The 26,260-nt window shown below is 38.1% G+C and overlaps 1 long non-coding RNA gene across 1 annotated transcript; it reads right to left on the bottom strand.

Moving 5' to 3' along the window:
- Nucleotides 1–1,180: 1,180 nt before the first annotated feature.
- Nucleotides 1,181–14,170, bottom strand: LOC120714521. The gene is made up of 2 exons (XR_005691419.1): nucleotides 13,956–14,170; nucleotides 1,181–6,208 (listed from the first exon to the last, which is right to left on the bottom strand). It is a non-coding gene; the product is annotated as an uncharacterized LOC120714521 (long non-coding RNA).
- Between the last annotated feature and the right edge of the window lie 12,090 nt (nucleotides 14,171–26,260).

Below are 26,260 nucleotides of genomic sequence, written 5' to 3' on the forward strand. Positions count from 1 at the left end.
TCGCTCCTCTGATCTACCCTGCAGGCATCTTCATGCTCTTTCTTTTCTCTGTGTCCTTTATGAACAAGAAAGAAAGAATTACTGTTTCTGTTGTGAATAGCGATGACAATGACATCAAGTCTACTCTTTTACTAATGTATTACTTCAGTGCAAGTTTTTCATACCTTATGTAATGCTACCTAAGAGTAACGTATCTGTTTTTAAGGCTAACACTACTGCCACAACAGGACAGAGTGGGGTGTTTTTCTTGTCATGAAGGCCTTACTCTTCTTAAAGACAAGTTGCTGATCAGTTGGGTGAAAGATTTATTCTCTTCCCTTCTTGAAATAAAACCCCAGGACTTATGAGCTCATGTAGTTTTTTCCATGTAAGCTGAATGTAAGTATTTTCCCATAGTCACTATTCATACTAATCCATTTATCAGGATAATTAAAAAAGAAAAAAAAAAGAATAAAAGAGAATGCCCCCCTTCAAAATAAACTTCACCTTCATGGTTACCCCTGTTGCCGCCAACACAGTGGTGACATGCAACTTTTACTTTAAGGCCAGTAGTCTTTGTCTCTGGTGTGAAACTCATATTTCACAGTTTCACTATCACTCAGTATGTGGTTGCAGAGTGTTTGGAGACAAGTTGGCATCAGTGGCAAACTGCCAGTGATCAAAACAATCCCAAGGAGTTTTTTGGGGCAGCACCATATGCACTCTGTTTGACTTAGCTGCTGCAAGCAGCCTCCAACAACCACTCGACACCAATAGAGGAATATAGCAAACAGCAAACAGAGATTGACAGAGAGCTGACTACTGCTGCGTAGGCCTGTGTGACTGAGGTGTTACACATCCAGGAGCTCTTGCTGCTCAGCTACATTTACTGCTTGGTGTGATGGTAGCTTTGTCAGAATTTATTATCCCATTTCCAGAAGTTTAGGGTTAGAAAAAGTAGATTTGCTTATTTTTAATGCTAGTTCTACACACCAATAATTAAATAAAAACAGCTATAATAAGCAAAGTTTGGAGCACAAAAGGATGATTGTATTAGGGAAAGAAATATAAAAATGGACAGATTTTGATTGTTTTAATGAATTTCCTGCACTCATGTGAAATATTAGTGAATTGCAGTTTGTGGCATTATGGCAGAAGCACAAAGTCCTCTTGTAAAATACACCTGTCCTTTAATGTTGTGCTGACAGTGAAGAAAATGCCAGTCGGAGACATAAAGGAACTGCTTAGTAGGTTTTAGTGATTACTAGAATGGATTTGGTTTTAGTGACAGGCAGGACAAATAAAGATGGGAAACCTGTGTAATTCTCCACCTAAGCCATGCTTTTTCCCATCAGACTAGTCTCCTCAGGCTAGCTACTCAGATTACAACTCTTTATGTGTGTATTTTTTTCATTCTCCATCTTTGTTTTTACCCTTTTCATCACTCCATTTCTCTGGTACTGCAGTACGCCCTTGAACTGGTTTCCCTTAAAGTCTTTTTGTAATGAGCTGTGGAGGAGTTGGTAAAGCAAAACATGATGCATTATTGATTTCAGCTACAGAACTCTGAAGTTACTAATGACTGGGGTGCTCCGTGAGACATTTTAGTTGTAGATCACAGCAAAAGAAGATGCAAAATACCATTGAGGGCCTTGTCAAGAGTGAAGCTGACAGATGTGAGTTTATGATTGAACATTATGCCAAAGCAACAGCACCACATAAAAGCATTTTCTACATGTTTGGCAGACATCTACAGCTGGACTGAATCCAACATAGAACGAAACATGCATATTGTTGTGCTGATGTTCTCATTGTGGGTTAAAACCCAGAAAACGTGAAGTTAAGTTTGTATATATTGTCAAGTTATAAAGACCAACACTACCAGCCTTATTTAAAATTGCCATTTTATGTGATATTATATAATTAGGTCAGGTTTTTGTTCCATACCTAAAGAATTTAACATTTATTTCACTATTATTATTCACCAAAAACTAATATCTCTATGAATCAGAAAAGGGTGTATGTCGCAGTGAAGTGTAGTGTTACAGACAGTAAAAGCCATAGTTCAGCGTTCTGCTGACTGTGACTTTTATTGATATCCAATAGTCCGAGCAGTGAGCGGTCAGCTTCAATAACTCAACAAATTAAAAGCCTTTAAGTACATCAAGAAGGGAAAGAAAAGGGTAAACAAACAAGCTTCTAGAAACTGATGATGTTACAGGTCAAAGTCAGTCTGGATTTATGAATTCTGGATCTTTGTGAAGGGACAGAACAATCAAAAATAATTATAATATTTGATGACAAAATTATATTTTTGGAGGCATTTGGTGTTAAACTTTTTTTTTTTTTTTAGTATGAATAACTTAAAACATTATTTCCATATTTATTGTGTATTGTAGAAATGCCTCACAGGATAGGTGATGTTTGATAGTGTTCAATTTCTCTGTTACCTAACAGATATAATAACAAATTCAGTGCATGCAGTTCAGCTTTTTTATGCATATAAAGATCAAAACCTCTTTGTATTTGGCAAAACATAATTTAGAGCCAAAGCATAGTTGGCTCTAAAACCCTCCATGGGTGATGGTGACACTGTGGCCAGCTGACCGATTCGAGTAAATTCTTCCACTTTTGGATTAGAAATTATGGACACCTACCAGGCTACATCTGCCAAAAAGGCCAAGCCATTGCTGCTGTTCGGCTTTTCCCTGTGATTGATTCCCCTTTCAAGACGCCTCGCTGTTATTGTGAACAGATCAAAAATCTGTTCACTGAAAAATTAAACTTTTGAACTGCAGGTGTATTATTATTTCACAAATTCTGCACTAAAAAAAACAACTCACCCTGTGCTCTGTGGGAACAGCATGGCATACCTGCCAATTCTGACTGGGGAAACAAATGCAACTAGCCTCAACGGGGAGCGAAGCTACTGACCAGTAAGGTCGTCCTGACACTAGAATCAGTGGGAAATCAGGGTTTATTAGATCCTCTGTGGACATCACGCAGATCAGGAGCTGATATACTGTTAACATGTGCAAAACGGCAACAAAGCCAAGGTGAGAGTTTGTGCTGTAAAATAAACAAAGAAGGGTGAACCCATGCACAGAACAGTTTTTTTTATTAATACCATGGTTTCATTACTGATCATCTTTTTTCTTGGCCGAGTAAAGTGTAAAACACCAAGTAGACTTCATGAGGAACCGCTGCAGCTGTTTTAAGTAAAGTAAAGCAGAGATTCCTGTACTGTGTATTCATGTCTTAGCTGATTAGACCGATGAATATGATGAACAATTTTGAAAAACGAGATTTCTATAAGTTCTGCTTGTGCATCGCTGGTGACTGGCACCATCTAGTTCTGCTACAATATGTTCAGTAATGGTTTAATATTGGCCTTTGAAAAGAGCACGATGCTGCTGTCAGAGCAGCAGGATGTTCAGAGTTAAACTTCACTGCGTGCAACTTTGGTGATCAATTCTTCCCTCTACAAGATAGATTACATGGAGATATGCATGAATAGAAAGTGACATAAAACATATTGCAGTGGTTAAGCATGATGGGGTACCAAACATATGGCTCCCGAAATGGGTATTATAATCTTATTTTTTTTATTTTTTTTAATTTAAATGCATGTCTAAAAATAAGCTATGCCAAAGTGAAAATCACACTGGTTTCTCCACATTGACATGTTGTGTCTAAAACTTTGGCTCATATAAGTAATAATAAAGAAGATCATACATTAAATGAATGAAATTTAAAACATATTAATTAAATAGAGTCGACTATAACATCTGCATAAATATTTATTTAGAAAATGTAACATCTTCCATCAAGAAATGAGCCCAGTTAACATCAAAATACATTTGTTTGAATGAGCTTTCAGTGGCATAGTACCGTAGCATTTGTAAAGAAAGACAGTAATTGTTAATGCCATTCAGTAATTGGGATTTTAAATTCAGAGTTCTGACTGCCGTATTCTTTAAAATCACTCATGATTAATAAAGGTCCCAAGTGCTTAAAAAGATGTCACTGCGTTTAAATGAAAAGCACTCTAAGATAGTGTCGACGGAGTTCATCATGCAAAGCTTTTAAGCCTGTTACTGGCTACATATGATGGACTGACACTGAGCTCGCAGACTGACCTTTAACAGACTGCTATAATCAAAATGTATATATTCAACAACAGAGGGAATGGATGAGATTTGGAAGTGTGGTGTCTTCATTTTAGCTGAGAAAGTCACTAGCAGAAGCTGCTGTTTTCAACATGTTTATAGTACAGATGTTACTGTCATCTGGGATACGTTCCATTCATGTCAAAGTCGTTTTTCATAATCAGTACAAAACTCAGTGCTCACTTGTGTTTTTCTTTTAAGAAAAACAAAACACAGATGAAGTCCCGGGCACTGCATGACGTTTTAGGAGGATGTCAGAATTTTGTCTCAGGAAGAAATCAAGCAGTCTATATCAGTGTGCTGAAGGCAAATTCATCTTCACATATTTCTCACAGCGTTTACATAATGCATGTTATGGACACACTTTAAAGGACAACAGTCGTATGAAAATAATAATGATGTTGTAAAAATGAGAACAATGGCAGGTGGAGGGGGGGCAAAATTAAGGTTGGAGGGTGATGGATTTGGGATAACAGAGTTTTCACAGCACTTTAATTATGCAGCATAACAGTGTGGAATAACTGGGTTCATTGATTTCAGACCTACATTAGTTCCATCATGTATTTCTTCATTTCTTGCAATTATAGCCAAAATGGTTTTGACTTCATCATCTCTGAAGACATTTTCTTCCAGTCACATATTGATTGCCAATGTAAGCTAGTACACTGCATTCCCAGCGTGATGTTAATGTCATCTTAAAGAGCAAAAGAGTGAGTCAGTACATCTAAAGGTTAAAACGTGTTTTTTTTTTTTTGTTTGTTTAATGAATAAACAATTCAGGGTAAACAGTTCAGGCTACATTCATGATTATGCATTTTCTGAAGTTGGAAATCTTTAGTTAGCCACTTTAACCCTTCATTTTCAGTATTACAAAACCAGTTCAAGTCAGGGTACACTGGCATGGTTTTGCTGCAGCTCTGCAGGTTATGTTCACCTTCTGAAAATAGCCTCACCATTCCTGGAAGATCCTTTGCACTTTAGTCAGGCTGGTCTAAAGTTTTTTTTATGAAGATTTTTGTGATTAACATCAGTAGGAAATACAAATTCTTAAACCCTGATTTTCTTCTTCTTCTAATCTTCTATAAATTTTGAATTTTTATTAACCTGTATGCTGTAATATGATCCTAAACCACGGACCTATTATTATTACATTATTATTAAATTTGCATGGAGCTCATGCCTGGGTTTTACTTGTTTACTTGTTCTCACACCATTAAACCCACCTGGTGCTACAGCTGAAAAAATAGGCTAAAATGGCCTTACACATATTTAAATATTAATCCTGTAAAGCATATAAAGTGCATCATATTTGAAGTTTTTAAAACATTTACATCATCAAGGGTTTTTTTTTGTAACCCTAACTCAGTGATATGTTATTGTTTGTTGAAAAACTATACATGTAACTTGATATTTAATTTATTTTTTCAATTTGTCAGAAAGTTCAGTAAACAAAAGAAATCTATATTCAAAAAATTTGAATTTTTTTGCAATTTTTTTTCATGCTTCAGAAGTTAATTTATCGATGAAGAAGTGCACTGGTACTAATTTTTAAGCCCAAAGGCGATGTGCAGAGCTGTAGTAACTAGAGCGATAAAAGCTGATGAGCCATACCACGAAGGTTGGTGATTATCAGTGAGCAGCGGTCTGACTTCATGCTGAGAAAGAGCACTACAGATGGAGTGTTTGCTTTCAGGGTGTTGATGGAGAAGTCTGGAGGAGGTCAGAAGGAGTTGCACTTTGTCTTTGTGGATCTAGAGAAAGCATGTGATAGGGTGTCAAGAGAGTAGCTGTGGTACAGCAGGAGGAAGTCAGGAGTGGGAGAGAAGTATGTGAGAGTGGTGCAGCTCATATATGATAACAGCAAGAATGGTGAGGTGGAGTTACAGATGTGCTCAAGGTGGGGGTGGGATTGCATCAGGGATCTGCTCTAAGCCCCTTCTTGTTTACAAGAGTGATGGACAGGTTGAAAGACGAGGACAGGCAGGAGTCTCCATGGACTATGATGTTTGCAGACGAGATTGTGATCTGCAGCGAGAGTAGGGAGCAGGCGGAGGTATGTGCTGGAGAGAAAAAGAATGAATGTCAGTATAAGCAAGTCAAAATATACGCATGTGAACGTGAAGGAGACATATGGAAAGGTAAACATGGAAGAAGTGGAGAACTTGACAAATTTCAGTTACAATTTCTGCTTGGTAGGAATTATTGCACACACAGACACACAAACACACACATATATCGTCTTATAATGTTTGGTAGTGTAATTTAATTTTAGTGAGTTTTGCTTCCCACTATTATGTTCTCACAGACATCATAATCTGCACCTTCTTCAAGTCCACCACAGTGATAAACATTTTTTATAGGCTTTGTATTCCTCAAGCATTTGTGAGACAATGAAATATTTATATTGGTAGTGAAAAGTTATAAAAAATAAATTCTTACTCAAATAAAATTTCAAAGAATAGGAATAATCATGCCAAGAAGTACTATTTGTAAATATGTCATGAACAATCCTGCACTAGAGTAATATTCAGGTTGTGTCTTAAATATTTAAATATTTCCTGGATATAATATTGACTTAAAAAGATTAAATCCTATATTTGATTCCTAGTCAGCAATTGGAAACTATTATGCAATTTGAATAGTGCACTTCAGGGTAAGGCCAAATTGGCCAGTACTGTAAGTGGAGGAAAAAGTTGCAGGGGAAGGGTAACTTTTTGGGTCTGACAGAAGAACTATGATTGCTGTTAAATTCCGGTTCTTTTGGATTCTTTAGGGCCAAGAAAGACACGGCTCAAAAGTGGTATTTTTACTTTAAAAAATTATCTTTATTTTACATATCCGGGATATGGAGACAATGCACAAAACACACAACCCCAGGTCTGAAGCACAAACGGAAGCCTACTTATTTATATACTTGCTCTCTACGTCACACCACACTTTAAGTTTCGATCAAACAGCCTAGTTGGTTTCACTTTCTAGCTGCAAAAGGATGTAATTTCCTGTCAGCCTGCAACCTAGTTTTACACTGAAGTCTGGGCCTCTCATAAAACACACTAATCAGCATTCAGATTATGTATTTTATTTCCTAACAGACCCCCTCTTTAACTAATTCTATTAGTTAAACTAATTAACTGACCCCCTCAATAACTACTGTTTACTAACAACAGATATAATTAGCTTTTCCTGGTAAAAGGACCTACTTACATTTATCACTCTTTGGAAACAGCCTCTATAGAGTTACGTTTTCCCACCCCCTCTACGGATAACATAAATCCGGTCTTAGCACTATCTCTTGGGCAATTTACCTAACATAGAAATCCTGGAAACTATCACTAAAGTTGCTCTCATTACTCTGCATTACTTTTATGCTCACATTTAAGCTTAACAAGCTTTTAATCTCCTAAACAACAAATTTTATTCAACTGTGGTGCTCTGTGCTTCTTATGGGTGCCCCTCTCTAGTGGTTCCGTTCGCCACCCCCGTGGTCGCTGTGGTCCCAAAATCTCCTGCAAAGGAAACAAACACCTTTCCCTACTATAATAATAATAATGGATTGGATTTATATAGCGCTTTTCAAGGCACCCAAAGCGCTTTACAATGCCACTATTCATTCACTCTCACATTCACACACTGGTGGAAGCAGCTACAGTTGTAGCCACAGCTGCCCTGGGGCAGACTGACAGAAGCAAGGCTGCCATATCGCGCCATCGGCCCCTCTGGCCAACACCAGTAGGCAAGTAGGGTAAAGTGTCTTGCCCACGGACACAACGACCAGGACAGAGAGGACAGGACAGGACCAGGACTACTATGCCTCCCTAACTTATTATGTTCATCAATTGTTCTCTTAAGTATTCAAACTTGGTTCAACCTATCATGTTCGGGACTCTCTAATCAAAAGCATTAACCTAATTATGTGTATATGTCATGGTCCTGGGCCATGTTGGCCCAGTATTCTTAGTTTTTGTGTGTTTTGTATTTTGTTCCCTATTTATGCCTTGGTTCCTAGGTTATTTAGTTAAGATGTTCCTTATTTGGTTACCTCCTGTGTGCCCCTGGGTATCTGTGAGCCCTCGTCTCTCCTTGTGTTTTATTCCATGTTTTCCCCAGCCCGTTATGTCTGTGTTCTCCCCGTGCTCTCTCTCCTCCTGTCTGAACCTCCGTGTACTTCCTGTTTTACTTTGACAGTCTCTCGTCAGTATGCATCATGTTGTGTTCACTCCTGCCCTGTCTCGTTATGGTTATCTGTGTCAGCTGTGTTCCCACTTCCCTCGTTAACCCTCTGTGTATTTATGTCTGCGTCTCCCTCAGTTCGGTGTCGTGTTCTCCCTCATCCATGGCCGTGTGTTTCTCTGTGTGTTACGTTATAGTTTCCCGGTTTAATTTGTATGGTTCTGCTCTCCAGCAATAAAGCTATGAATTTTGAGTTCATTCCTGGCCCTGTGAGTTTGCGATTGGGTCCTCATCCAGCCTGCACACAGCCGAATCATGACAGAATAAGCGTGTTAGCATCTATCCATCGGCACTCAATGTCTTCCCTACAATATATCAATTCAGTCAGTCACGCCGAACGACGTTTTTGACCTTCACTTGACCAAGTGACAACTCCCATCAGCACAGTTGCAATGTGTGTATAAAAAAAAGCATTTATATATATATATATATATTCTTCAATTTCATTCATTTGGGTAAGCAACACGTTTAACAACCTTTTAACCCCCTTTAAGAAACTTTCTTCTTCTCTTATATGATAATCTCAAGCACGTCCTGTACTCAACTTACTTCCTGTTTTTAGTCAAGCATACATTTACACGCTCTACCACATTTGCCCTATATGGTTGTCTCTGTCTCCAGATGCCTATTTTTCACACCATCTGCATTACTTCTTGCTAAGCAAAGACAAAGCAAACTGTTTTTCACCTCTACCCCAGAAACCAATCTTCGTCATGTCTGTGTCTGTAAGCGTGCATTTAAAAAAAAAAAAACTGTTGCAAGTGCAAAAGATTCCACGCAAAATGTGTCTTAACTCTCACCTAGAAATGAGCCTTGATGTTATCTATGTCTAGAAGCATTTTGTATTGACCTTTGAGTCACCTTTCACAATAGATCAGAAGAAAATCATTGTAACCGCTTATTCTACTAAAAGATCAAAGAGAAAACAAACAAGCATTTTCAATCAATTAAGTGTAAGCATAGAAGCAATTACTTATGAGTAAGTTTTATCATAGCTAAATTATCAAGCTCCCTTGATAAAGCCCCTTGTTTCAAATTAAACCCAACCCCCCCCCCTTCTTGACACATCTCATGTGTCAAATATGCTAAAGCCAGCTACTAAAACTGAAAATACTGAAAATACTTCACCACCCCTTATAAAAATGACAGGAAAAGCTTAGTCACGTCATTTCTCTAAAACTCTCAGCCATTCTCCTCTAGAGTATATTTGCTCCGGGCCTCCAAACCTGTGTTTAGGAATGAAATCAGTCTAATCATCATGTTAAATCTTTTACACCACTGGCTCCATTCAAACCTGCCTAGAAACAACACCTGTGTGTTAACACTAACTTCATTTTAAAACTCACATTTCCTGTGTTATAACATGTTCTTGATCCAGCATATTTTGATTTCATTTTGCTCCTCTTAATGTAACGGTACGTTCTAATTATACTTTAACAGACTTAACCAAAATATATGTGTTTTCCTTACTTTGCTCCTGTTTTAAAGGAAAAAACCTTGGTCACTTCGTCAAGTGTTTGTTATGCTATAATTGCATTTTATATGAAAAGTCTAGCAATCTCCTCTGTGACTCATAAATATTACTTTTGTTTTAGTTATTTTCCTCTATAAACTTTAATTGACTTCTACAGTGGCCTATTTTGTTAATGGCATGAGTTCTACCAAAAAGTTTCTCCCCTTTAGCATTTGGCATTTTCCCAACAATATAATCGTACCATAATCTAAACCCAGTCAATAAAACAGAATTTTCTCAAAGCAAACATCAGCAACCCAAAATCAGCAGCCAAAACATTAAGTCTGCAAAGCATCCCCTTTCTCTCCCCAACCTAGTCAATTGTTTGTCCCCCTTTATTCATGCTAACCCACATTCACTCATTCACACACACTCACTCAAAAGAAAAAACAACTGTCTATCATTTTTGGTCTGGATTGACACGCGGCAATCCTTTTAGACAGGAACTCCCAGGTTCCCACAGGTGGTCTTTTCCTCAGCCAGTTGTAATCTGGAAAAGGTCACCTTATATTTGCTGTCCCGAAATTTTTTTTCAGCGCTGTTAATTCAATCTTGCAGGCCTGCTTACAACAAAAATGAGAAAAAGAGAGCTGATTATTAGCTCATCAAAACACAAAACATAATCACCTGACAGGTTTTCTCTAAGTGCACTGTTACAATTTTAAAGGGCCCAATTCTAGACACGTCCATGTTTAATAAAACTCCCTCTATTAAAGTAAGAAAACAACCCAAACCTAATTGACACAATCAACCCATCACTCAAACAACAATAATATCAACATAATTTCACCTGCTAAATACACAGAAAATCTTGTTAAAAGCCACACAGTTTGCACACAGTAATGTTCCCCTTTAAGCACTTTAACATACTTAGATTTAGCATAAGATATAAACACGTTATAACAATGTGTCATCACTAAATTATACATTTCTTGTCCAAATCTGCCCTTCTAAACAGACCTGACCACCTTATTTAATTATCATGTTACTTTACCATTATATATTTCACCAACTAATTCTTCTCAGTCTCTGCTATGTTTCCTCCATTCAAAGCCTCTGACACACAGCCACACAGGAAGCTTCTTTCTCACCACGCATTTCAGCTAATTTGAATACTGAGTCATATCTCAAGAAGTTACCATGACAAGAGAAAGGCACATTTAAATCTTACCACATTATTAAATTATTTTATTTCCTTCCAGGAGTAATGACTTGTTTTGCTCAATCGACACAAGAGCACTTCCAATTCACTATTTTAAAATTACTTGAAGCTTTTAATCATTTTTCATTTTCACCACCGTCACTCTCTTGTCATGAAACTTTCCTGAGCTATTCCTCAACTTTAGGGTTTAAGTGTGTTCACACTATTTTAACACCGATAAACAGACTCACATGCTCAACATGCTGTCTAAACTTCATGAGCTCTCTCGTAGTTGTAAGGTTAATGCATTTTCTGTTTGTGTGTGTGATTTTGTATATGTTTCTTTTTGCAGTGTTTCAGACTCCTTCACAATTTTCCCACGTAAGCAGTCAGTTTTTCTTGCTAACCCAAATTTTGATTTCCCACCTTAAATAACAGCATTCCTTGTCTTCAGCCAGGAGTTAGAGCTCGCTTGTCAGGTTTAGTGACACATGGCGCTGTAAACAGTTTCCAGTGATGTTAACCTATAACTTTCTTCCGACTGCTGCATGTGGAAAATTGATCCAGGTCTGCTTTACACCTAAAAATAACAAAACTGAGACATTTTCATTATTATCATGAGTGCTTAAATGACCCACTTCTCTCTCTCCGGCCAGAAATACCAATTTATTTCATGTATTCACATTGATAATGTAAGCGTGTTCTTCCTTGCATTCATGTTATGTGGTCATGTTAATGGAGTGTAAGCTGCTTCTTCATTGCATATGTATTTTATCATCAGGTTTAACTCATGCCTCTTTGCACTGAGCTGTGGATTCAAACTATCTCAATTCTGCTTCTCCCCAAAAATAATTTCACATGTAACCATTTATATATGTGTGTTTTCTACTCATTAATCTAATTATTAGTTAGTTTCTCTCTTTATTTTTACCTTTTTTTTTTTTTTACCTCTTTATTGTGATGTGGTAGACATTCCTAAACCTCCATGAATTCAGCCTTCAATCCAATTTTAGCTCGTATGCATTCACTATATGGCGTCCAGGTTCACCTCTCACTGTTCTCACAGTTTCCTGTGGGGCCTCACAGATCAACACAGGCCCAAATCAGCATGCATGTTGCATCACGTGCTTTCTTACATGCTGCTGCTGGAGTCGTCAGTGTTATAGTTCAGTCTTTTTGCCTGCTGTTAATTCTTCAAGTACACGGTGTTCTGTCTGTCTTCTGTCTTCATCAGGAGATTGACTGTCCTTTAAGCTTCTTCTCAGGATAAGGAGACAATGAGAGGTGAAGCTGTCAAATTTTAAGCCAAAGCCTGGCCTGTTTTCCTCCCAATTCTGTTAATCTATCATTTTGCCGCTGTACTTACGTTTTCAGGTTGAAAAGAGTCCACCTGTATTGACACACTAAAACATTCAATTAATATCCTTTTCATTTCTTTTCTTAAGACATCCATTGGCTTCATCTGCCTAGATTTTAACTTGTCTCTCTCTCTCTGGGTGCACACTTCACACACCAGCCAGTTTCCTTTTATGGGCATGCAAAGTTCCTGTCACACACACTGCTTCCTGTCACACACACACAGCCACACAGACTCATATTTTTCTGTTTCTCTCTTTCCTGTTTCTACAGGCTAATCGAACTCTTGTTTTGTTTTGTTTTTTTTGTATTTACAGTCTATAAACCCTCTGTAATTCTGCTAAGTCTTGATCTAAAAACAATGCACCCTTATTTCACGCACACACACTTTAATATACTAAGCTCTTTGGTTTTGCAAGCATTCACATCACAGTCTTCAGCGTGCTCAGCAGAGCTCTTTCAGACATCAGGACAATTAACAATTTTCCACACATCACCATTCTTTCAGCTCAGTTTTGTAGCATCATCCACGCAATACTTTCATAATCGTCTCACACACACACCGCCTTTTCTCTCAAAACAATGTGCATCTTTAATCATTCATCCCAAATAACAATTTTACACTTCACTTATACATTCACACATTTATATATAACAAAAGACACTAACTGCCAAGATAAATTATTTCCATTACCATATCACATCTTCACTTCATCTTCAAAACCTTAGTACTGGTACACCTAACTTTTCGACCACTTTAAATGCCTCTAAGGCCCAGGTTCGCCCACCCTGCTGGTCAATCACCCCGCTTTGGGAACGCCCTCTTCGATAGCGGTCAAATTTCTAGGCCCTAATTAATTTATAACCGCTTCCGCTCGACAGGAAGCTCCACCTCCAGCGTCTAAGTATCCCACTTGCGCCTTACAGCTTTACTTAAAGCTTACCTGTCAGTCACGTTGAATGGTCACGGCCGGGGCCGCGCCACTGTCGGTCAAAAAGCGCGGTAAGGAAGTGGTCAATGACCACTTGGTTTTTAACGGGTTCCCGAAGTCCCGCGGGTACCAACCCGAGCTAACTGGACACCGCCAGGGATGACCGTGCGTCCACGATCACCAGTCGCTGCCACACACTGCCATTCCCGTCCTAAGTAATTTAAATAATTCTGGAAGCATCATTGTGGACTCTAACCGCCAGTTTATTATCTGATGCTCGGGTCCCACCCTATAATCAATGTGGGAATAAAATTCCCTGACCAAATGTCCTAATCTAATCTCCTTTCTTGGCTGACGTAATACACACATAACACACCAACTTCAAACATACGTCACAACAACTTTTAACTTCATCCTAAAATTAATCACAATAAATTTTATCAAATACCCCCAAACTTTTATTTCTAATTACCCAAAATTATCATGGACATGCCACCTGAAATCTACTTAACAGATTTTATAATTTAGTTTAATTTCCACTACTGAGCCAATTTAACGGTAACAATCATCAATTCAGTGGACAACTAATTTAGAATTCATCCAATGTGCACAATTTTCAACAGGCTTGCGCTTACCTATACTCTTTTAGACCGGTCTGTTCTCTGTCTCATATCAGATCAGGTCCAAATTAGTCCCCTCAGCCACACAAGAATCCGGGTCACTGCACCAAGTGTTAAATTCCAGTTCTTTTGGATTCTTTAGGGCCAAGAAAGACACAGCTCAAAAGTGGTCTTTTTACTTTAAAAAATGATCTTTATTTTACACAACCAGGATATGGAGACCTGAGCACAAAACACTTTCTAGCTGCAAAAGCACGTTCTGCAAAAGCATGTAATTTCCTGTCAGCCTGCAACCTAGTTTTACACTGAAGTCTGGGCCTCTCATAAAACACACTAATCAGCATTCAGATTATATATTTTATTTCCTAACATTGCACACACAAGAAAATGAACAACCAGGGAAATGGCACTGGAAGACTTTGTTGCCATTCCTGCTTTTAACTGATTGACAAGCTCTAAAAAATCTGTAAATTATTGCTCCCTCACAGATGTGGTTTTGTGTAAGAGCCCTTAAAATACAATGGACAGCTCAGCTTGCCTCCTTTCCTCACTTGCTGGGAATCATTTCTGTAATTGCTATAACCTACACTCCTCTTTTTAATTTCTTCAAGTGCATCCACTGGACTTCCACTTGCTGATGGCATGTATCCCACAGATATTTCTGCCAGTTCTGATCTTAAACAGACATGCTGTATCAATATGGTCGTGTAAATCAAAGCAAGCCAGCACTTTCATCAGTCACAGGCTTTATCCTCACAAGGCCACCGTAATCCAAGAGATTAAAAAGCCACTGGCATAACTGATGTATATTACCAGTCTCTCTCTCTCTCTCTCCCTCTTTTTATTATTTTATTTTTATTCTTCAGGAGAATTCTTTTTTCTTGGTTAGTACAAATTATGTCTTGGCCATGTGTCTTCGGACTTCTCCTTCTTCCTTTCTTTCTTACTCTTGATGTTGTGCTAAAAAACACCCGTTTAGTAATGCCAGGCAGTTGTAATGTACAAAATATTAGCAAATTAGACAAAGTGGTATTTCAGTCTTATTTGTATCTGCCATTTAAAGTGGCTCAGTGGTTCGTTATTATCATATCAGGTTGTCCAAAAGACTCCCTGAAAAGCCTGATCCACAAGGCTGCAGCGAGTGTACTGACAGGAGCTGGAAAGAGAGGATATTTCTCCCATATTGGCTTCCCTTTTTGTTGGTTCCCTTTGAAATCCAGAACCAAACTTCAAATCGTTCTCCTCACATACAAGGTCTTGAATAATCAGGCCCCATCTCAAGACCTCACAGTACCAATAGAATAGACTAGCCTGCTGGGGGCTTCCCATGATGCAATGAGTGTTCCTCCTTCACTCACCTTTTTTCACTCACTATGTATTTATACACCACTCTCCATTTAATTAGTTATTATTAAACTCGGTTATTAAAGACAAACTGTGTCTTTTGTTGTGTCTTCCTCCCTTCACCAAATACCCTTTCATGAACCTGGTTCTCCTGGAGGTTTCTTCCTGTCAAAAGGGAGCTTTTCGTTCCCCACTGTCACCAAGTGCTTGTCCTGAAGGGGTCATGTGTTTGTTGAAGTTTCTTTGTATTATTGCCCTACAATTTAAAGTTTGAATTGAATTGAGTGTGAATGCTTGTCTGTCTCTATTAGCCCTGCGGCAAACTGGTGACATATCAAGGGTATGCCCTACCTTTTGCTCTATGACAGTTGCTCCAGCCCCCCTGCAACCCCGAATTTGATAAGTGGCAGGAAATGGATAGATGGCATTTAAAGTGCTTATCTCAGTTGGCTGTTGCTGCTCTGTACACAAAGACATAATCTGCCTATCCCTGCAGAAGTTTTCTTCTGGTGTCAGATTTTATTTTATTTTTTAATGTAATCCTGCTTCATTGTGCAGAAACCCCGTATTCTGATAAACTATACTGAATTTCTTTCCTCTAATGAAGGATATCCTTATTCGTTAAATTTCAGCTAAAGACAAAATTATTTGAATGTTATAAAGAAACATTTTTTTTCATTTGTGAGTGTTACCCTAGCTATGCGTTGTGATTTCCCGCTAGACAAACTAAATAAATGAAGTCTTAAAGCCATAATGATGAAAAAAAAAATCATAAGATTTTTGTGTTGGTGTGTGTGTGTGTGTATTGTCAGTGTCACTGCTTTTCTTTTGTTTACCTTCCATTTACTTTTCATTAAGGAAGTGTCAAGCCTGTGATTGGAACTCCATTTAGCAAAACAAGACTCCTCCCAGGGGGAAGGAAATGGCATTAAGAAGGAAGTGTGCAAAACGCCTTTTAATGGTTTGTAATAAGGCTGGGGAGCCAGAAGCTATGCAATATCTATTTCTGCCTAAACCCGTCTGCCCCCTGATCCATGACCAATCTGATCAGTGCAGCTTGCAAGGGAACTAATATGCAAAATGTAATAATCTGTTTAAGCAGCACTTTGTTTCTTACACTGGAAACAGAGCAGTGTCTCCCAAAATGGCAGGGAAGTAGCAGAAAGACAGAGCTTAAGATCTATTTAGGAGTGCCTCCCAGCCCTTAGAGGCTGTGTCTTGTAAGAGTTATAAAAATATGTATGAAAGGCTACTAGCCTTCTTGGCTTTTTTTTTAAGTTCTTCTATTCTTACAAGGCATTTGTGATCTGTCAAACTCATTCTGCTGTGTCTAACATCAACTTGTGCTCAACGATTGTCCCCTCTTTCATTGGCCCAGTTTCTTCTTCTTCTTCTTTTTCTGCCTCTTTCTCGTCTCAGTGTTGCACACAAAAAGATAAATAAAGGGAGGTGAAACAGCATGAAAAGGCACTGTCCAGTGGATCTGTGAATTTGTAATCACCATTATAATTATGTCCAGAGTATGTTAGCAATAAAATAACCCAAAATGAATTATGTGGAGTCATTTTCATTATGTGTCATAAAGTAAGGGGTGATATTGGGTCAAATGCATCTGCCCATTAAATTTCTTGATGCTAAGATTAAATCGTACTGCTGACGTGCATCAGTGAACATACTTTGGAAGTGGAGAAGAAAGAAACCACAGTGAAACACTCTTTCATTCTGGTTTGAAATATATATAAAATACATAATTGCTCCCTTTAGCACCAAGCTGCTGTACCTGTGGTTAATTCTATGTTATTAGGCTGTATAGTCTGAAAGCTGTCAACAAGGGCTGCTACTGTAGTCATAAGTTTCCATGCACTCCCTGTGATGCCTGCAGCGAGACAGTCAGCATCTGGCAGGTCAAAACAAGGCTGAGAGAGGGAGTGTGGGACAAACAAAGAAACAATGAGACAAATGAAGCAATGCAGCAATAAATGAGAACAGGTTAGTTTTTCAGGATGAAAGAGAGCAGGAAACAAGATGTGGGAGAAAGGGTGACGTTAACTATCCATCATTGCTGATATTCCCAGTGCATTACAGTGGGACATGAATGATTGCTGAGCATGTCTGAATGCTGCAGACCAAATCCAAGTATCTCCTCTGACTGCTCCAGTCATGAATGATTCTGGTTGGCTGTCTGCTCAGGCAGCTCCACGGGCATCATGGATGGTAAAGGATAAGGCTGGCCTGCCACTACAGTAGGTCTTACAGCTTGCACTACAAGTCCATCAACCAGGGACGAGAGGGACATTTCTCATTACAGCAAAGGACAACAAATAAATCCATTGAGGAGTTTTGGACACAGAGACAATAATCATTGTGTATTATTATGTTCACTTTATCAACATGAACCCATTGTACACTGCACTGTGTTTATTTGATCATGACAATAATGTAAACTAAGCAAGCAATACCAGTCATGAAAAAAATTAACTTTGCATCCTATCTGATTATTGTGCTAGCAGTGGAGAGTTAATGAAAAGAGAATAAAATAAATGTAGTATGATCACACATCTTTGTCACGGATAAGGCTTGTAGCTTTAACTGAGCCAACTAACTGACTGACTACATCCACACCCACTTCTCCCTGAGATTGGCCAGCTGTGCAGAGGTAAAAACTTTGGTGGAATTGAACACTCTTTTCTTTATTTGTCATACAACTATTTGTGGTACTTAACATGAGAACACTCAAGCATGAAAGTGTCTTCCTGAAATGTGGTAAAAATGTGTGATCCCCCCCCTCTCACTGGCTTTTCATTCTGCCTTCAAATGTAGCCCATCAGAAAACCTCCCATTTCTAAAGTAATTGGGCAGCACATTGTACCCTCAAATAGAGATGAGGAGTAAGAACCTCTCCATACACTCCAGATTTTTATTTTTTTCATTTTTAAACTTCTTCATTCTTAAGCCGCAACCAAATTTATCACTTTTCACACAGCTCATCCGAGAGCCATTGATGGCTTTAACTTTTCCAGTTGCAGTTTTTCCAGTTGCTATTTAATACTATAATTAATCTTAGAATGGACCAAAGCCGTATCCTCAGTAGAGGTAGCAAGTGGGACAGTTACTGCAGCATGGTGCACCAGAGGAAACCATATGCCAGAGAGGGTGGGGGGTTTGGTCTCGCTATCGAGCGGTCAGACTGGGAGGGAGCGTGGGGGAAAGGATCCCGGCTGTGATGACCCTCACCACGGCCATTGGTGAGCCTGCAGACTAGAGGAACTGACCTCTGATGGCAGGCCACATTTGCCAACTGGCCACCTGTCTACAAGGGGTACAAAGATGGATGTGCCAGAAAGCAGAATAGCAGATATAAAGGGTAGCTACCCGTACCTGGGTATCCCACAGGCTAAGGGAAAAGCATAATAATATACATAATACCTACATAATACATGTAGAAGGTAAGAATGGTAGGAATAAGATCCAAGCCATAAATACATACACATACTGGTCATCTGCTACCTATCTGGAATAATAATCTGGCCACAGGAACAGATGGATGCCACTGATGTTGAGACACAAAAACTAATCACAATCCATGGAGATCTACACCTAATATCCAGCACCCTGAGGCTCTCTGAGCAATGGAAATACAGAGGGTGAGGATTAGTGGAGGAAGGTTCACAATCCAGGATAAAACACAGCACCTGCAAATACATCTGGAAAATGGGGCCCCTGAGATTAGCATCTCCAAGAATGCCTCAGGCAGCCGAAGACAAATGGTGACCAGGAAGAGGAACTATCATGGACATCTAAGACTGTGCATGGGATGTACCATCAACAGAAAGAGGAAGCAGCCAATATAAAGAAATCAATGGCCTAAGCACCATGTCCATAAAGGTAGGAGCCTACCACAGCCAAGAGCACCCATGTTACAGACTATGCAAAGGTGCTTAGGAGACTCTCAGCCATATAATAGCATGATGTAAGATGCAAGCTGGGACAGACAGATGAGCAACTGCTGGCTGCTTTTGTTGTGGATGACCAGGAGCAGAAGACCCCAGTTGTGATGGCTGTAGCTATCCCAGCAGACAGCAACATCGGAAAGACAACCACATATACCAATAAAAATGACCCATTTGTAACATGTATGCATTTCTAACACATAAAAGACATAGACTTTATTTAATGCCACGCTAGAGAAATTCACTTTTTACAGCTGGACAAAAAGCAATGGATCATTTTAATTTCACAAAATTACAATTTAGTTTATAGCCACAAAACACTTGAACACTGTGGCCTATACCAGGTAATATATGAGCATTTGCCAGTGTCATTTAAGTTTTCAAGTTGCTGGGTGGGCCTAAGCTGATCAGATATATTCACTATGCAGTGTTAAATTTTTAACAGGAAATGAAACGTATGGCTGTATATTGTGTATAGATGTATGATGGAGGATAGACATTGTTAAATAAAAACAGCAGGCTTGTTATCTCAACATGTAGAACAGCATCGTGTTGTTTTTTTAAAGACATTTTCCTGTAATCAAGGTTGTTATTTTCCCTCAGTTGCAGAAAGCCAGAGGGAGCTGTGTAACATCTGAAAAACTGATAAAGTGAGTCACCTGAGGTAGTGTTGGTTGGATCTGAGGGAGCAGAATTACAGCAAACTGCAGAGTGTTCCTTGTGTCTGTTAAGTTATAGCTTTAGGGGACATTAGATGCAGCTAGTACAGCCAAGTCTCAACATAGATGTTATCAACCCATTGAATGGACTTATTAGTTGTTGAAAGTGCCAGACAGGTGCTGCCTTTTGCCTTGTAGTCTCAGCTGGCTGTTATCATCTCTTGCATTCACTGGTAAAGTGAGCTACACAGATTATGTAAGAGGCCTCTAGCAGTCATCAAAAGAATTATATGTAAAATCATCAACGGTAATTGGCATGGTCTCAATGTTGCACGATTTGTTGTGCATTTCAATTCAAACTTGTCTTCTCCAAAGGTAATTTTGGTGCTTATACTTAACCAAAAAAAAAGGAGAAGAAAAGAAAAACAGCAACCAAACAGCAACAGCAACCAAAAGTGGTTTAAATGTTAAACCAAAGATAAGAAGCCAGCTGTAGCAAACATAAAGCCTATCTTTAATTTAAGTGTCACAGTTGTGAGTTAAATGCATTGGTGTTTTTGTGTTAAAGTAGAAACATTTAAAGCATTACTTCCTTTCAGCAGTGAGGAGAGACCTGCACTGAATGGAAAGTGGAGATGGAGATATATATATGTAGATGATAAAGTACATTCAGTGGTAATGACAATGTTTAAAATGAGTCATCTCAGACAGAATTGCCATTTAAAGTAAATCTGACATTTAATAGAAGTGTAATACAAAATTGGTGACACACTATCCTTTCATCAGGTTTATGAAACCAAAAAATGGCAAGATAATTTGAAATTACCGTAAAGTATTTATACATTTTAAATATCAGAGACATATTTTTTCATTTTCTGTGCTTTTTTGTTCTCTCACTGTCACCAAAAATTTCTAAGAGACCCAAATCTCTCTATAACTGTATACAGTTTTTATCTTAGGATGCACCGTTAGAAAAAGCATCTTGAAAAAATGGTAATATTCCGGCAGCTGGGGCGCCAAAATACGACCGTAAAATAACAGAAAATAACTGTCCCATAAAAATACGGTTATTTTCAGTAATGACAATAGAGTTTGTTGCGCTAATTTGACATGGGATTCTGCCTTTTCCAAGTGCTTTTAGACATTAAATTAGGAACATTTTTACGTGATCAAACAATGAAATTACCTATAAACAAGGTCACTGAATGTGGAAATATGAATCATAATATGTAAATGTACAGAAATATACAGTTAACAGTTGGTTTAAATAATAATTGATTGCATGCTCTGGGACAGACTGACAGAGGCGAGGCTGCCATATTGCACCATCGGCCCCTTTGGCCATCACTAGTAGGCGGTAGGTGAAGAGTCTTGACCACGGACACAACAACGGAGAGTGTCCGAGCCTCGGCTCGAACCGGCAACCTTCTGATCACAAGGCGAACTGCCAACTCTTGAGCCACGAACGGCCTAACTAGCAATGATAATAATACTTATGTGATGTAACACAAGCTTATAGGGCTCATGTTATATTCTTTTCCATAGCATTCAACAGTTCAATCTTTCAAATAACGGACAGATATTTGTGAAATCATGATGCATTTGTGAATGTATTTTAACAATCTAAATATGCATATGTACAGACAGATACATTTAATAATCATGAAAATTATGTTGTATTACATTACAGTGATTTAACGTTAATTTACATTCAAAATGTGAAGTCAAAGTCTATTTACGTAACTTTAATGATATTCTAGAAGAACAGAACATTACTGTAAAATGCAGTAAAATACCTTCATATTAGGGTTTTTTCCTACGGTCGCAGCCATACCCGCGACCTTGTTGTTGTTAGTTCACATTCATTGGCCGATGCTTAGCGTCATGTTATTTATATTAATTGCAATTCCTACCTCTACACTTCTTTTTCAAAATATATAATTAGCACAGCGTGTCCGTGCAATGCTTTACATTGTGGCATGCAGAGAAATCTTAACAAAGAAGCTCACAGAGAGAGATTGAGCTTGTTATTTAACCCCAGGCTGGTAGGGGGAGCTCTTTATTAAAACACTTGCTGGTGCTACAATGTGCCTCAATGTTCAACAACAGCACAACAGAAGTCACTCATGGTACAGCACTCTCTCTACAAAACAACAACTGTCACTGACTCTGCACAACATTCAAGATAACAGTTAAAAGTAACGTAACCATAAACAATAAAACAAGTACATCTAAACAGCAGCACATGTCCCAAGGCATGATGGGAGACATTTCTGGATGTATTTTTACAATCTAAATATGCATATGTACAAAAAATATATTTAAAAAACAAGTAAATTGTGTTTTATTACATTTACAGTGATGTTATGTTATTTTACATTTGACGTGTCAGATCAGTCTACTTATGTAAATGTAATGATATTCTAGAAAAACAGTACACAACTGTAAAATACACAGTAAAATCATTTGACATTACTATTTTTTGGAACAGTGTGTAAATATATCTGTTGTTACAAATTGAAGCCATATTAATGCAATTATTTTAAATTAAATGTAGTTTTTGATACCGTTGAGGAGCTCTTGCAGTCTTCTTTAAGCTCTGTGCTAGATTGCCAACATATATGAAAAGAATATGTCTTAGAGGGGGAGATGCTGAAGGATAAAAATTCTTTACAATATCAACAGTGTGGTGATGGAGTTCCCTAATTATGTTGTTGTTTTTCTCTGAGCTCCCTGACTAATTCATAATCTCACCTGTGGAACTGCCATGGATAAATGTTTGGGTCTTCAAGCTGGGGTTGTTAACGCCCAATTTCTCAAACTTAGCGGAGGAAGTGCAATGAGATGCAGCAGACAAGAAACAACAAAGCCCGGGGTAAGATATCCACCTAGAGGTAACAATATGGTCCGAGATTTTTTTTTACGTATCTTTCTCAACGAAGTAAATATTCTTTTAAATTCAGGGTGTAGGTACTGACAATATTGTAAGCCGTATATTCAGATGCAATTTGGTATTCATTGAGTGCCAGACACACACACACACACACACACACAGAATGCAGGCTTGTGTTTGAAGCATCTTTGCTGTCTATCATGTTTATAAGCCAAGACTCCCCTTTCACGCTGCTGTGAGCCCTACAGCCACAGAAATGAAAGATAAGGATGGTGAACAGCGGGCACACTAAAGAAGGAGGAAGCAAAAAAGTTAAAATAAGTTTGAAAGTGAGCACCTTTGACTAAGTTCCTAAAGTCATCTCCTGTTAACAGATGCAAACTCTAATGAAGTACAGATTGCTTGGATGCCTAGATTGACTTTTTTTTTTTATCCTGGTGGCAAATATTGCAGTTTATCTTTTTAGCATAAGCCCTAAATGTCAGCCTAATTGAGACTGGATTTTATTCATATTGTGCCACAATATAAGTTCACTTCTATTTAATGCCAAACTCTGCTTATCTGTGTGTGCCCTACCCTTTCTCTCTCTCTTTAACCTTATATAACAAATATCGACAAACCTCTCCTGCTTCTGCACAAATAAAAGCAAATGTATTCTTCCTATTAATACTAATGAATGTTCAGAATCATTTTGCTTAATTAAAAAATAAGCATAGTTTTGTTCTATCACACTACGTTGCCTACAGAAAAAAAAGCTGTAGAAACATCTGCAGGGTGTAGCTGATACTATGAGTTCGAGGGCCCGGACTCTTTCTCCTCCTGTAAGGGCTGGTCCATTCTTGTTCACTACTGTTTGCCAATAACTTCAAGTCTTTAGGCTTGTTAGATTATAGATGAACTCACTCGTAGCCCACTCTCATGTGTACACTGATAAAGAGAGCTGATAGAGAGACAGACCCACCGACTGCAGTAGCCCTCTGGGATTTGTCATGGAACGGCCAATACATCACTGAACTACAAACACATGGTCTTCAAACTTTCTGCCACAGGATAACAGTACAGTTGGTCTCTAATGACAAACTTTCCATTCCCTAGAAAAAAAGAGGAGCGTTCATGTTGTGCTGCCAACAGCTTGGAGCTGGACATGAAATAAACTGTAGCAATCGCTTACGGAAAGGCTGTTTAGATTCTGTGAAATTCATAATTTCCAGCTACTTTAAAGCAGGTGAGGCCATCTGTTTCAACACAAAAGCCAAACAATGAATGTTCTCCACATAGCCTTTCAAGAACCTATTTTAAGACGTGTTCAGTATTTTCTTATTAAGAGCTGGACTTGGATTTGAAATCTAATTTTAGTGTTGATCACCTTTACTTTTCAGATAAGAGTGAAGCAGGCTTGTGACCACAAGGTCACTTTTCTGCTTTTGCTATTACTAGGCTGAAGTCCAATGCATTGTCTTCACCACTGAGCAGATAATTGGCTGTCAGCTGCCTCCTGAAATTAAATGAACAATGCTAGAATGAATAAGAGAGTAGAAGGCACTTATCCTGCACATTAACACATCCAACTTCACACTTAGAGGTGGTAGATGGAAGATGGGCAATTAAGCTTTCTAAGCATGCACAATCTGACTACCCCAGTATGCCCCATTTTTCATCACATCTCATTAAAATTTGACCAGAAAACCAAAAAAAATAAAAATAAAAAAATAAATCCCAACAGTATTTTACACATGTTCTCGTGTTTAAAAGCCATGTGTCTTAATTAGTGTCAAGTTACTGTGACAGTTTAAAGTTCCTTAAATTAAAGGCAATTGTGTCTGCTTTTGCGAGTCAGAGAGGAGCACTAGTGTTACATTTTGATATTTAAAAATGCTTAATTAGTTACTTCACATTTTCTTATTTGGTTATGTCGTTTCGCAGCCCATTTCCCAAGTTTTGGGATGGAGACAGTTTTATACCCAGTAGCTTAACCCACCTTATCTGAATGTGGACTCCTTACAGCCTTGCTTCAAAGTTCCCTGGCAGTCAGTTATCTACTATATTATTATAGGAGATTGCTCCACAGTGTAGTGGTTTACACAGTCATCTAACAAGCAAAAGCTCCCCAGTTTGATCGTGAGAGGAAACGCAAATTCCTTGGGGGTTGCATTCGAAAGGGCATCTGCCAAATCAAAACCTGGAGAGGTACCTGCTAAAGTGACCCCTTCTGAATAAGGCAGGAGCCAAAAGTAGCTTTTGCTTATTAGTTATGAGAATTTGTTAACATGTAAACTCAGCAGAGCTGCTTTTTATTATAGTTGCATACAAATATGCAGATAGCTCAGATGTATTGCTATATTCGATAACATAAAAATAAAGTTTCATAATTGATTTTAATTTGATTCATTGTGATTATTTTAACTGAAAAAAGCAATAAAGAACCTTACGGAGACAAAATGTTTTATTTTTTTACTGGAAAAGTTAAGGATTCAAGGACTATTTCTGTTAACTTGTGTGCATACGTCAACTTAAAAGCATCAATCAGGCATCTATGAAACAAATTGCACTTCTGACACCACAAAGCTCTAAAATGATTTGATAAAAGTCCCCCAAATACCATCTATTTAACCTTTTCTTGGCTTTCCCGTGGCTGTAATTTCTGGTGTTGCATAAATGGTGATTTTTTTTTCAACCTTTTTGTATATACATGTGATATAAATGGTGTGCGGTCAGTGCTTGATGCATATTTCAGTGGAAATTAATCTATATAGAAAATATAAACACAAAGCCTTAAAACAAGTAAATGCAAACTTTTAATTTAAAAGAAATTCCTTTATTGCAGGTTCGTGCATGTAATTGCATCATGCTTTTCCATGATTTTGCCAGTAACTCAAACTGTTTTAATAAAAATGAAGCAGCAAAGACTGTGTAGCACCTGTCTTACAGGGTGCATTAAATTAATCAGGTGCACTAAATTATGTCCTCCAATGTTTTGTGCATGTACCCTATTAATGGTTGCCAGAAAGTAATTCATAAATTGTTAGTTCTTCTCTAGAATACAAAGTCATTTCCTTTACACAAAAACCTTACGGTCACTGAATCTCTAACAACTGAAAATATTTGCTGCATCATTAATAAGATTTGAAAACTCTGATGTGAACTTCGACACACTGACACATCTGCACAGAATACAGTAATTAGGTTTGGAGGCAATTTTTATTTTACACACTTACATTGTTGCACAAGCAGAAAATCAAAATGTATTTTAGCTGCTTTTACTTTGTGCACTCATCATCAGAAGACAGCAGAATGAAACATAATTCAGCTCATAGGCAAACCTAAGAAGGATAATTTATTTATTTGCATATTTTTCATTGAACAGCAGGATAGAATACCCCTAACCCCGAAAAGACTTTCACATTTTACACCTTATGAAATGTTAATATGAAGATGGTATTTATACACAATATTGCTTTGCAGCAAGCAGCTGGC

Source organism: Simochromis diagramma, unplaced genomic scaffold, assembly GCF_900408965.1.
Source record: "Simochromis diagramma unplaced genomic scaffold, fSimDia1.1 OVJJ01000596.1, whole genome shotgun sequence".
NCBI lineage: Eukaryota > Metazoa > Chordata > Actinopteri > Cichliformes > Cichlidae > Simochromis > Simochromis diagramma.